Source organism: Geospiza fortis, unplaced genomic scaffold, assembly GCF_000277835.1.
Source record: "Geospiza fortis unplaced genomic scaffold, GeoFor_1.0 scaffold406, whole genome shotgun sequence".
Taxonomy (NCBI): domain Eukaryota; kingdom Metazoa; phylum Chordata; class Aves; order Passeriformes; family Thraupidae; genus Geospiza; species Geospiza fortis.
In genome coordinates this window covers 192,788-193,347 of record NW_005054697.1, presented here as the reverse complement: position 1 = coordinate 193,347, position 560 = coordinate 192,788, and positions in this window count along the sequence as shown.

Genomic DNA, 560 nt, shown 5'->3' with positions numbered 1-560 from the left:
TGGGAAAAGGATCCGGGAAAATGTTCTGGGAAAGGATCTGGGAAAAGGGACTGGGAAAAGGGGGTGAGAAAAGGGTCTGAGAAAGGGATCTGGAAAAGTGTTCTGGGAAAGGGTCTGGGAAAAGAAGTTGGATAAAGGATTTGGGAAAATGTTCTGGAAAAGGGTCTGGAAAAAGGGTTTGGAAAAAGGGCTGAGAAAAAGGTCTGGAGAACGGGGCTGGGAAAAGGTTCAGGAAAAGGATCTGGGAAAAAGGTCTGGGAAAAAATCTGGGAAAATGTTCTGGGAAAGGGTCTGGAGAACGGGGCTGGGAAAAGGTTCAGGAAAAGGATCTGGGAAAAAGGTCTGGGAAAAAATCTGGGAAAATGTTCTGGGAAAGGGTCTGGAGAACGGGGCTGGGAAAAGGTTCAGGAAAAGGGTCTGGAAAAAAGGGTTTGTAAAACAAGGGCCTGGGAAAAGGATCTGGGAAAATGTTCTGGGAAAGGGTCTGGAAAAGGGGGCTGGGAGAAGGGTTCTGGAGAAAGGGGCTGCAAGAAGGGGCTGCCAGGGCGGGCTGGCGGAGG